The 12,510-nt window shown below is 56.2% G+C and overlaps 1 protein-coding gene across 2 annotated transcripts in view; it reads right to left on the bottom strand.

The window, feature by feature from the left end:
* The window catches only part of LOC101748569 (caseinolytic peptidase B protein homolog), a 33,740-nt gene that overhangs the window by 1,228 nt on the left and 20,002 nt on the right, over positions 1 to 12,510 (bottom strand). The window lies entirely within an intron of this gene.

The following is a 12,510-nucleotide window of genomic DNA, read 5'->3' as shown; positions in this document are numbered from 1 at the left end:
ACACCACTATGGCAGCGTGGGGAGAGGGGAGACACCACTATGACACCATGGGAATAGGAAAGACATGAGTATGGCACCATGGGGAGAGGGGAGACACCACTGTGGTGCCATGGGGAGAGGGGAGACACCACTATGGCACCATGGGATTAAGGGAGACGTGAGTATGGCACCATGGGGAGAGGGGAGACATCACTATGGCACCATGGGGAGAGGGGAGACACCACTATGGCAGCGTGGGGAGAGGGGAGACACCACTGTGACACCATGGGAATAGGAAAGACATGAGTATGGCACCATGGGGAGAGGGGAGACATGAGTATGATGCCATGGGATTGGGGGAGACATCACTATGGTGCCATGGGGAGAGGGGAGACACCACTATGGCACCATGGGGAGAGGGGAGACACCACTATGGCAGCATGAGGATAGGGGAGACACCACTATGGTGCCATGGGAATAGGGGAGACAGCAGTATGGCACCATAGGGATAGGGGAGACATGAGTATGGCACCAGAGGAATAGAGGAGACACCACTATGGCACCATGGTGATAGGGGAGATGTGAGTATGGCACCATGGGATTAGGGGAGACACCACTATGGTGCCATGGGGAGAGGGGAGACACCACTATGGCACCATGGGGATAGGGGAGATGTGAGTATGGCACCATGGGATTAGGGGAGATACCACTATGGTGCCATGGGGAGAGGGGAGACACCACTATGGCAGCGTGGGGAGAGGGAAGACATGAGTATGGCACCATGGGGAGAGGGGAGACATGAGTATGGCATCAGAGGAATAGGGGAGACACGAATATGGTGCCATGGGGATAGGAGGGACATGAGTATGGTGCCATAGGGAAAGGGGAGACACCACTATGGCACCATGGGGATAGGAAAGACATGAATATGGCACCACGGGATTAGGGGAGACACCACTATGGTGCCATGGGGATAGGGGAGACAGCAGTATGGTGCCATGGGAATACGGGAGACATGAGTATGGCACCAGAGGAATAGGGGAGACACCACTATGGCCCCATGCGGATAGGAAAGACACGAATATGGCAGCATGGGATTAGGGGAGACACCACTGTGGTGCCATAGGTATAGGGGAGACATGAATATGGCACCATGGGGATAGGGGAGACGCCACTATGGTGCCATGGGGATAGGAGTGACATGAGTATGGAACATGGGGAGAGAGGAGACAGCAGTATGGTGCCATGGGGATAGGGGAGATGTGAGTATGATGCCATGGGAATAGGGGAGACACCACTATGGCACCATGGGGATAGGAGGGACATCAGTATGGCAGCATAGGGATAGGGGAGACATGAGTATGGCACCATGGGGATAGGGGAGATGTGAGTACGGCACCATGGGGATAAGAGAGACACCACTATGGTGGCATGGGATTAGGGGAGACATGAGTATGGCACCATGGGGATAGGGGAGACACCAGTATGTCACCATGGGATTAAGGGAGATGTGAGTATGGCACCATGGGGAGAGGAGAGACAGCACTATGGTGCCATGGGATTAGGGGAGACACCACTATGGTGCCATGGGGATAGGGGAAACACCACTATGGCAGCGTGGGGAGAGGGGAGACACCACTATGACACCATGGGAATAGGAAAGACATGAGTATGGCACCATGGGATTACGGGAGACACCACTATGGTGCCATGGGGAGAGGGGAGACACCACTATGGCAGCGTGGGGAGAGGGAAGAGATGAGTATGGCACCATGGGGATAAGGGAGATGTGAGTATGGCAGCATGGGGATAGGGGAGACACCAGTATGGCCCCATGGGGATAGGGGAGACATGAGTATGGCATCAGAGGAATAGGGGAGACACAAATATGGTGCCATGGGGATAGGAGGGACATGAGTATGGCACCATGGGGAGAGGGGAGACACGAGTATGGCACCACAGGGACAGGGGAGACAGCAGTACGGCAGCACGGGACCCAGGCCTGGCTCCTGGAATGGGGCACCTCTCCTGGCACAAACGCCCACCGATCCGAGCGCACAGCAGCCCCCAGGGATGGCTGAGCCACGCGAGCACGGAGCTGAGCCACCGCCGGGCCCCGGCAATGGGGGTCTGCGTTTGTCTATAGAGAGGCACTCCACAACCATCGGGCACGGAGTAATTCCCAGCGCCAGCCCCGTGGTGGCGGAGGGGGGGGGACGAAAAAGATGGGACGGGGGGGGGGAGGCGGTGAGGAGGGGGCAGCGTTGTGTTGGGTCCTCCCCACCGCGCCGTCCTCGAGGCTCTCCCTCCCGCCGACGGCCGCGGGTCGGTCCTCCGTCCCTATCGATAACGGCCCTCCGCCCCACCTCGGCCCGATCCCCTCCCGTTAACGGCTCTGCCGACTTGACTAATTGCCGCAATCACGGACAGAACCCGGCTGGGTCCGACTGGTCGATCCCCACCTCCGGCACCGCCGCCATCAATAACGCTGTCGCTCCCCCCGCGAATGGAGCACCGCCGCGGCCCGCAGCCCTGACCTCCTCCTCCCGCCGCCACCCACGCCGCCGTAATGGGAGGCCATCCGTCACCTCGTGCCGCCGTCACGGAGCCAACACCTGGGCAGCACCTCGGGCTGCGCCGCCCGCACCTCCCGCCTGCATTAGGAGGGCCCCAGCTTATCATATTTGATGAATGGCGCGGCGGCTCACCGGCAGCGCCCGCCCGCGCCGCGCCGCAGCAGCTGCGGAAGGTCACCCATTGGGGAAATATGTTTCTGCCGGTGGTATCGAAAAAAGTTTAGCGGAGTGACAGGCCTCAATTTTTCAAATGTTATTAACTCCATCCCCGTCACCATCCGTCTTGGATTCCTTCGGATTACGGAGAAGTGGCCGTAGAGCGCGGGGTGCCGCCTTCCCCGCTGCTCCATCCCTGTCCTGCACCCTTATCCCTGTCCTGCACCCTTATCCCTGTCCCGCATCCTTATCCTTGTCCTGCATCCTTATCTCTATCCTCCATCCTTATCCCTGTCCTCCATCCTTATCCCTGTCCTCCATCCTTATCCCTGTCCTGCACCCTTATCCCTGTCCTGCATCCTTATCCCTGTCCTCCATCCTTATCCCTGTCCTCCATCCTTATCCTTGTCCTGCATCCTTATCTCTGTCCTCCATCCTTATCCCTGTCCTCCATCCTTATCCCTGTCCTGCATCCTTATCCCTGTCCTGCACCCTTATCCCTGTCCTGCACCCTTATTCTTGTCCTGCACCCTTATCCCTGTCCTGCATCCTTATCCCTGTCCTCCATCCTTATCCCTGTCCTCCATCCTTATCCCTGTCCTGCATCCTTATCCCTGTCCTGCACCCTTATCCCTGTCCTGCATCCTTATCCCTGTCCTGTATCCTTATCCCTGTCCTGCACCCATATCCCTGTCCTGCACCCTTATCCCTGTCCTCCATCCTTATCTCTGTCCTGCATCCTTATCCCTGTCCTGCACCCTTATCCCTGTCCTGCATCCTTATCCCTGTCCTCCATCCTTATCCCTGTCCTGCACCCTTATCCCTGTCCTGCATCCTTATCCCTGTCCTCCATCCTTATCTCTGTCCTGCATCCTTATCCCTGTCCTGCACCCTTATCCCTGTCCTGCACCCTTATCCCTGTCCTGCATCCTTATCCCTGTCCTGCACCCTTATCCCTGTCCTGCATCCTTATCCCTGTCCTGCACCCTTATCCCTGTCCTGCACCCTTATCCCTGTCCTCCATCCTTATCTCTGTCCTGCATCCTTATCCCTGTCCTGCACCCTTATCCCTGTCCTGCATCCTTATCCCTGTCCTCCATCCTTATCCCTGTCCTGCACCCTTATCCCTGTCCTGCACCCTTATCCCTGTCCTGCACCCTTATCCCTGTCCTGCATCCTTATTCCTGTCCTGCACCCTTATCCCTGTCCTGCACCCTTATCCCTGTCCTGCATCCTTATCCCTGTCCTGTATCCTTATCCCTGTCCTGCATCCTTATCCCTGTCCTGTATCCTTATCCCTGTCCTGCACCCTTATCCCTGTCCTGCATCCTTATCCCTGTCCTGTATCCTTATCCCTGTCCTGCACCCTTATCCCTGTCCTCCATCCTTATCCCTGTCCTGCACCCTTATCCCTGTCCTGCATCCTTATCCCTGCCCTCCACCCTTATCCCTGTCCTGCACCCTTATCTCTGTCCTGCACCCTTATCCCTGTCCTGCACCCTTATCCCTGTCCTGCACCCTTATCCCTGTCCTGCACCCTTATCCCTGTCCTGCATCCTTATCCCTGTCCTGCACCCTTATCCCTGTCCTGCACCCTTATCCCTGTCCTGCACCCTTATCCCTGTCCTGCATCCTTATCCCTGTCCTGCACCCTTATCCCTGTCCTGCATCCTTATCCCTGTCCTGCACCCTTATCCCTGTCCTGCACCCTTATCCCTTTATCCCTGTCCTGCACCCTTATCCCTGTCCTGCATCCTTATCCCTGTCCTGCACCCTTATCCCTGTCCTGCATCCTTATCCCTGTCCTGCACCCTTATCCCTGTCCTGCACCCTTATCCCTTTATCCCTGTCCTGCACCCTTATCCCTGTCCTGCATCCTTATCCCTGTCCTGCACCCTTATCCCTGTCCTGCATCCTTATCCTTGTCCTGCATCCTTATCTCTGTCCTGCATCCTTATCCCTTTATCCCTGTCCTGCACCCTTATCCCTGTCCTGCACCCTTATCCCTGTCCCGCACCCTTATCCCTGTCCTGCACCCTTATCCTTGTCCTGCACCCTTATCCCTGTCCTGCACCTTTATCCCTGTCCTGCACCCTTATCCCTGTCCTGCACCCTTATCTCTGTCCTGCACCCTTATCCCTTTATCCCTGTCCTCCATCCTTATCCCTGTCCTGCACCCTTATCCCTGTCCTCCATCCTTATCCCTGTCCTGCACCCTTATCCCTGTCCTGCATCCTTATCCCGGTCCTGCATCCTTATTCTTGTCCTGCATCCTTATCCTTGTCCTGCATCCTTCTGCCACGTTCTCCATCCATGTCCTCCATCCTTACTCCTTGACTTCCATCCCTGTCCTCCATCCTTATCCTTGTCCTGTGTCCTTGTGCCATGTCTTCCATCCATGTCCTCCATCCTTATCCTTATCCTGCCTCCTTGTGCCGTGTCCTCCATCCTTACTCCTTATCCTCCATCCCTACTCCTTGTCCTCCATCCCTGTCCTCCATCCTTATCCTTGTCCTGCGTCCTTGTGCCACATCCTCCATCCTTACTCCTTGACTTCCATCCCTGTCCTGCACCCTTATCATTGCCCTGCATCCTTGTGCCATGTCCTCCATCCTTACTCCTTATCCTCCATCCCTACTCCTTGTCCTCCATCCCTACCCTCCATCCTCATCCTTGTCCTACATCCTTGTGCCACGTCCTCCATCCTTACTCCTTGTCCTCCATCCTTACTCCTTATCCTCCATCCTTACTCCTTGACTTCCATCCCTGTCCTCCATCCTTATCCTTGTCCTGTGTCCTTCTACCATGTCCTCCATCCTTACTCCTTATCCTCCATACTTATCCTTGCCCTGCATCCATGTCCTCCATCCTTATTCCTTGTCTTCCACCCTTATCCTTGTCCTCCATCCTTACTCCTTGTCCTCCATCCACATCCTCCATCCTTGCTCCATGGCCTCCATCCTTACTCCTTGTCCTCTATCCTTATTCTCTGTCCTCCATCCACGTCCTCCATCCTTGCTTCTTGTCCTCCATCCTTATCCTTGTCCTCCATCCTTACTCCCTGCCCTCCTTCCTTACTCCCTGTCCTCTATCCTTACTCCCTGTCCTCCATCCCCGCTCCCTGTCCTCCATCCTTGTTCCATACCCTCCATCCCTGCTCCCTGTCCTCCATTCCTTGTTCCATACCCTCCATCCCTGCTCCCTGTCCTCCATTCCTTGTTCCGTACCCTCCATCCTTGCTCCCTGTCCTCCATCCTTATTTCCTGTCCTCCACCCTTACTCCTTGTCCTCCATCCATGCCCTCCATCTTTATAGCTTGTCCTCCATCTTTATCCCTTGTCCTCCATCCATATCTTCCATCCTTACTACATGTCCTCCGTTCTTACTCTCTGTCCTCCACTCTTCTCCTTTGCCCTCCATTCTTATTCCTTGACCTCCATCCACGTCCTCCATCCTTACTCCTTGTCCTCCATCCATGTCCTCCATCCTTATCCTTGTCCTCCATCCATGCCCTCCATCCTTACTCCTTGTCCTCCATCCCTGTCCTCCATCCTTATCCTTGTCCTGCATCCATACCCTCCATCCTTATTCCTTGTCCTCCATTCTTATTCCTTGACCTCCATCCACGCTCTCCATCCTTACTCCTTGTCCTCCATCCTTATTCTCTGTCCTCCACTCTTATTCCTTGTCCTCCATCCATGCCCTCCATCCTTACATCTTGTCCTCCATCCTTACATCTTGTCCTCCATCCATGCCCTCCATCCTCATTCCCTGTCCTCCACCCACGTCCTCCATCCTTGCTTCTTGTCCTCCACCCTTATCCTTGTCCTCCATCCTTACTCCCTGCCCTCCTTCCTTACTCCTTGTCCTCTATCCTTACTCCCTGTCCTCCATCCCCGCTCCCTGTCCTCCATCCTTGTTCCGTACCCTCCATCCCCGCTCCCTGTCCTCCATCCTTGTTCCATACCCTCCATCCCCGCTCCCTGTCCTCCATCCTTGTTCCATACCCTCCATCCCCGCTCCCTGTCCTCCATCCTCACTCCTTGTCCTCCCCTATTGCCCCAGAGACGCAAAATGGACCTCACTTCACCAGCAGCCCACATGGGCACCCAGAGAGCTGCATTTCTCCAAAGCCTGGACGCAGAGAAGCTTGGGAGAACCTCTGCGAGTGGGACAAGGAATGCCCACCATCCTTATATCCTCCTCTGTCCCTGCCCTGAAGATGGCGAAGGTGGCAACCAAGCGGAAGGGCACGAAGTCAGCACAGCTTCAGCCCGGCACGCACAGAACACCATTCCCACCAGCAAAAAGCCACCTCCGGTCTCCCAGAGCTCTTCTCAATTTCGAACAGCTTCAGAACTCATCTCACTGAGGGTTCCTCAATGCCTCCTGGATCCCTCCGGGTCATCCCGGCCCCTCCTGGGTCCCTCCCAGCCCAGCAGCGCAGAGCCCACGCTGACGCTGGAGCACAGACGAATCCCTCTCGGCTCACTTTTCAGGTGAAGCAAACTGAATCCCAGCAAGGGGAGGCTGGAAATGCTCCAGCCTACGGCGGGTCCCACCTCTTCAACGGCTGTGTTCCATCACCAGAGAGCCAGCGTGTGCTCCAGGGAGCAGCCCGCGGCACCTGCCGGGATTGCGCAGTGCCAACAGCCGTCAGCTCTGACAAGGCCTGACACTCTTATTGCTGCACATGGCCAGTTACGGTAATACGAAAGGACTCCTGTCCTCCTGAGCCCGCCGTGATTGAATTAACATGATCACCCTTTTTTTGCCAGTAACGTAGACCTGGGTTTTTTTGGGTTTTTTTCTCCTTAAATCAATAAGACACGTCGTTTGCAAGAGGCTTTTATCGTGCCGTGTTCACACAAGCCTGTGAGCCCGACCCCCCCTCACACCTCCATCAGTGACAGCGATGTGTCAATGGGCACCGTTCTGCTCGCTGGATGACGCTGAGCTCTGCTGAGGATCTGCCCCTGCTGCCAGCCCAAAAGAACGTGAACAACGCTCCCCCAAGGAGCAGCAAGGGGAAAAGAACGCTGCTTTCCAAGGCGCCGGGTAGAGTTTGGGTGCTGGACCAGATGGGGGTTGGAGCTTGATGATCCTTGAGGTGCCTTCCAACCTGGGCCTTTCTAAGACCTTGGAAGGTCCCTTCCAACCCAAATGATGGGTGGGAATTACGAGGGCAGAGTGGGAATCCAGCAAAGTGACCCCAGGGAGCACAGCTGTGCTTCAGGAGCTCCTCCTCCTCCCGGCGACGGTGGTTGGACTGCCCAAAGCAACGCTGAGTGGGGGGACGGGGGAGAACCCGAACGGAAAGGATGCCAAAGACACCCAGAGCGGCCAAGTTGGAAAGTAAAGAGCAGGAATTCGTAGGGGGATGGGATGCGGGCTAACAATGAAGAGCAAAGCTCAGCCACGGCTTCTGCCAGCGCTGCTTGGAGAGGTTGTATGGGACACAACATGAGCACGGTTGGCAAGCCTGGTGGGGATGGGCTGGTTGGATGTGGGGATGTTGGAGGTCATTGCCAGCCTTAATGGCTCCGATTCTCTGAGCAAACACGGTGGGGATGGGTTGGTGGTTGGATTTGGGGATCTTGGAGGTCATTGCCAGCCTTAATGACTCCGATTCTACGAGCAAACACGGTGGGGATGGGTTGGTGGTTGGATTTGGGGATCTTGGAGGTCACTTCCAACCTTAATGACTCCGATTCTCTGAGCAAACACGGTGGGGATGGGTTGGTGGTTGGATTTGGGGATCTTGGAGGCCATTTCCAACATTACTGACTCTGATTCTATGAGCAAACACGGTGGGGATGGGTTGGTGGTTGGACACGGGGATCTTGGAGGTCATTGCCAGCCTTAATGACTCCGATTCTATGAGCAAACACAGTGGGGATGGGTTGGCGGTTGGATTTGGGGATCTTGGAGGTCATTTCCAACCTTAATGACTCTGATTCTACAAGCAAAACATGGTGGGGATGGGTTGGTGGTTGGATTTGGGGATCTTGGAGGTCATTTCCAACCTTAATGACTCTGATTCTACGAGCAAAACATGGTGGGGATGGGTTGGTGTTGATTTGGGGATGTTGGAGGTCATTGCCAGCCTTAATGACTCCGATTCTATGAGCAAACACGGTGGGGATGGGTTGGTGGTTGGATTTGGGGATCTTGGAGGCCATTTCCAACATTAATGACTCCGATTCTACGAGCAAAACATGGTGGGGATGGGTTGGTGTTGATTTGGGGATCTTGGAGGTCATTGCCAGCCTTAATGACTCCGATGCTATGAGCAAACACGGTGGGGATGGGTTGGTTGGATCTGGGGATCTTGGAGGTCATTGTCAGGCTTAATGACTCCGATTCTCTGAGCAAACACGGTGGGGATGGGTTGGTGGTTGGATTTGGGGATCTTGGAGGTCACTTCCAACCTTAATGACTCCGATTCTCTGAGCAAACACGGTGGGGATGGGTTGGTGGTTGGATTTGGGGATCTTGGAGGCCATTTCCAACATTACTGACTCTGATTCTATGAGCAAACACGGTGGGGATGGGTTGGTGGTTGGACACGGGGATCTTGGAGGTCATTGCCAGCCTTAATGACTCCGATTCTATGAGCAAACACAGTGGGGATGGGTTGGCGGTTGGATTTGGGGATCTTGGAGGTCATTTCCAACCTTAATGACTCTGATTCTACAAGCAAAACATGGTGGGGATGGGTTGGTGGTTGGATTTGGGGATCTTGGAGGTCATTTCCAACCTTAATGACTCTGATTCTACGAGCAAAACATGGTGGGGATGGGTTGGTGTTGATTTGGGGATGTTGGAGGTCATTGCCAGCCTTAATGACTCCGATTCTATGAGCAAACACGGTGGGGATGGGTTGGTGGTTGGATTTGGGGATCTTGGAGGTCATTTCCAACCTTAATGACTCTGATTCTACGAGCAAAACATGGTGGGGATGGGTTGGTGTTGATTTGGGGATCTTGGAGGTCATTGCCAGCCTTAATGACTCCGATGCTATGAGCAAACACGGTGGGGATGGGCTGGTGGTTGGATTTGGGGATCTTGGAGGTCATTTCCAACCTTAATGACTCCAGTTCTATGAGCAAACACGGTGGGGATGGGTTGGCAGTTGGATTTGGGGATCTTGGAGGTCACTTCCAACCTTAATGACTCCGATTCTCTGAGCAAACACGTTGGGGATGGGTTGGCGGTTGGATTTGGGGATCTTGGAGGTCATTTCCAACCTTAATGGCTCCGATTCTCTGAGCAAACACGGTGGGGATGGGTTGGTGGTTGGATCTGGGGATGTTGGAGGTCATTGCCAGCCTTAATGACTCCGATTCTACAAGCAAAACATGGTGGGGATGGGTTGGTGTTGATTTGGGGATCTTGGAGGTCATTTCCAACCACGGTGTTTCCACACTTCGGTCGCTGTACAACAGATGTTGGCCGATGAGGTCCATTTTGCTGCCTGAAGGAGTCCGGATGCAGGTGAGCGCTGCGCCGGGCCACCAGAATCAGCGGTTTGTAAGGTTCTCAATGACCAAGACAGACCTTGGAGGTCTCTTCCTTCATCATTCTACGACTCCACGGCTCGGGATCTCCTTTCTTAGCTGCCTCAGTGGACGGTGCTGGCGCACATGGGCTCGGGAAAGCCTCCTGTCCTCCACAGCCCCTTACAGAACAAGCTGGCTGATCCTACTGGGGACGAAGGTCGGTGCTGCCCACCCTCTGCCTGCACAGCAGCACGACGGGAAGGGAAAGCGAAGACCCACCTCCTCTCTCACTCCCTCCACGCGTGCGGAGCTGTTAAACACCCCAAACACAACGTCACCGTGCCCACGACCACTCCGAGAGGGACCTAATTTGCTCCCCTGCCCTACGGGGGAACTACCCTTAAGCACTCGGCCGCTCGCACGCTTATTGCCCTCGCCACGGCGGGACGTTAAGCTTCGGCGCAGTGAGATGATTGCTTTTTAAATCCCAGTCTCCCAGGATTTTAATTACTGGTCTGGCAGGGCTGGGAGTGGAAGTTGCTGCCGTCGGACGGAGGGGTCGATACGCCGTCCCGGAACATATTGAGCCACGGTGCTCGCAGGCTCTATTGAACTATTTAATCTTTCTTTTTTTTTTTCTTGCAAAATTTACCGCGCGGCAGAAGGGATCAATACTGAATTTATCACGTTGCCTCGTAAATATGAGCACGGAGAGGGGAAAGAGCGTCTCAGGCTCTCCTGCCCAACAGCTGGCCGGGGGTGGGCGCCGACTGCAGCTGCAGCACGGCACTGGGGGGGGGCGGGGGGCACAGAGGGGGCTGCCCAACGCCGCCTCTGCCCCCGTGGGGAAAGGACAGGGCAGGTGTGGGGCTGTGCTTGCGCAGCAGCTCAAGGCCGACGGGTCCTCGGCTCCGGGGGGGACAAGGCAGAAGCAGAGCAGTTTGCAGCTCTCCTTTCCCCCGGCTGAGCTGCGGGCAGCCGGGCGGAAGCGCTGGGAGCGTTGGGGCCCCGTCGGGTCAGGAGGACGGCAGCGCTCCGCTCAGCGCAACTTCTGCTCGTTGGAAGAGCGTTTTGCTGAGGGAGGCGATCTCAGAGAGCTCATCGAAACAAAAAGCAGCAGCACAGGGCCGGGGGGAGGGGGGGGGGGGGGGAATAATGGGGGGGTGGTGCCCCCGGTGGAGCTCAGCTCCTCCAGCCCTGCTTTCCCCACATCACCGAGGGGATGGAGGCACAACAGCACGGTGGAGCGAGATCTGGAAGGGCGCTGAGCTCCACGTGCCTGCAGAAAGCGGACCTCGGAAGAGGGGCTTTCGTGCGGCAGCACTGAAACGGTGCCCTTAGGGAAGCGAGGTGCTTCCAAGTCCGGCTGGACAGCCCCCCTCCCCTTCCCCCTTCCCCCCCAATCTCAGCAAACAAAAAGCCCCCCGATCGATCGCGCTGGTGCACAACAGCTCACACCCACTCCTTCACATGGAGGGGGACATTGATGGTGTCAGCTCAGGTCGGGAGGCTGTGAAATGTCACCAGCGAGGACAGCGGGACGTCTCGCGCTCTGCTGGGCACGCACATGCTGACCACCGGGGGAGGAGGTCCGGAGGGGTCACCGAGTCACTGAATGGGGCACAAAGGGGCAGGGGGCTTCCCCTATAGAGGCACGGCTGCTGGGGATTGGGGCCGGGGGGGGGGGGGTGGTGGTGGTTAATGGCTTTGGCCCTGAGGGCAGGGCACGGGGCGAGGAAGTGCTGGGGAGAGTAAATGGACACTTGGTTAAAATAAGGGCAGGTGGAGGGGATGTGGGGGGCGAGGGGGGACTGCTCTGTGTCAGCAGACAGGAAACGCCCCGGTTGGGGGGGGGGGGGGGGGGTAACCCCATTGAGGAGCTGTGGGATGCCCCGAAAGGGGAGGAAAGGGATGGAGCAACGCTGCCAGCATGGGGGAGGATCCACGGGATGGAACCGCGGGTTGGGATGGAGGGGAAGAGGGACAACGTGTCGGATAGAGCAAGAAAAGAAAACCACCGCAGAATCACAGAACGGTCTGAGCTGGAAGGGATCACGGAAGGCCTCCCGGTACAGCTCCAGTCCCCATCTCCCCTCTCCTAGTCTGAAACCATTCCCCCACGGCCCATCACAACAGAGAACCAAAAACTGCCATCCTAACAGCAGCTGTTTTTGCACGGGATGCCTTCGACGCTCACACGGCCGCGGCCCTACAGACACTGTGACAGCCACACAGGTTGCTGTGTGCCTTCCGGAGCTCCGAGGTCAGGCATTGGCACCAACAGGGCTCCCTCTGCA

The sequence above is a fragment of the Gallus gallus genome, chromosome 1, assembly GCF_016699485.2.
Source record: "Gallus gallus isolate bGalGal1 chromosome 1, bGalGal1.mat.broiler.GRCg7b, whole genome shotgun sequence".
Classification (NCBI taxonomy): Eukaryota; Metazoa; Chordata; class Aves; order Galliformes; family Phasianidae; genus Gallus; species Gallus gallus.
The sequence above is the reverse complement of the archived record's forward strand: the minus strand, read 5'-3'. Positions and strand labels throughout refer to the sequence as shown.